The sequence below is a fragment of the Meleagris gallopavo genome, chromosome 8, assembly GCF_000146605.3.
Source record: "Meleagris gallopavo isolate NT-WF06-2002-E0010 breed Aviagen turkey brand Nicholas breeding stock chromosome 8, Turkey_5.1, whole genome shotgun sequence".
Lineage (NCBI taxonomy): Eukaryota > Metazoa > Chordata > Aves > Galliformes > Phasianidae > Meleagris > Meleagris gallopavo.
In genome coordinates, this window is record NC_015018.2 from 26,371,910 (window position 1) to 26,372,796 (window position 887).

Here is an 887-nt window from a genome sequence, read left to right on the forward strand (position 1 = left end):
CTGCCGGCAGCGCCGAGCCTCGTCTCTCGAATAGGAGCTGCTGGAAATAAAACCCTTAAAGCAAACAAACCGAAAATCGTGTTCGTAGGGGTGTGCAGCAGCTCGGAGCTGTTGAAGTTAGAACCATTGCGGGAAATTCGGGATAGGTATCGATCCGTCTCCCCGGCCTTGCGGCACTGCCAGTTTGCCTTTCACTGAATACCAAAGTAAATGTTGATTGAGATTGCTGCATGCAAGCAAACATGGGATCATCGTATATTTTGTCTTTGGCGTTGCTGGGCTATTTAAAGTCGCTGGGGTGTAGGTTCGAGCTATGTGCCTTTAGGAAGGCTGCTGTCTGCATTGTTATTTATACGGAGCAGAACAGGTATAAAGTAACACATCACATATTCTATTTACTTTATTTTTTAAAGTAAGCCAGGGAGGGATTCTCTTTGAGCAGACCTCATTGCAGCCGTCCGGTATTTAAAAGGGGAACCAACTTTTTACAAGGATAAACAGTGATAGGATAAAGGAGAATGGTTTTAAGCTCAAGAAGGGAAGGTTTAGATTAGATGTAAGGGAGAAGTTCTTTACAGAGAAAGTGGTGAGGTGCTGGAACAGGCTGCCCTGAGAGACTGCAGCTGCGCCTTCCCGGGAGGTGTTCAAACCCAGGTTGGATGGGACCCTGGGCAGCCCGGTCCAGTGCCAGATCTGGAGGTTGGTGGCCCTGCCTTTGGCAGGGGGGTTGGAATGTGATGATCCTTGGGGTGCCTTCCAACCCAAGCCATTCTATGATTCTGTGATTCTAGATGCCATTTTGACCTTACTACAAACAAGAACTACCCAAGCTTGTCACACTGAAAGTGCATGAGATTTGACAGAAACCCAAACTACATGCGTTCGTG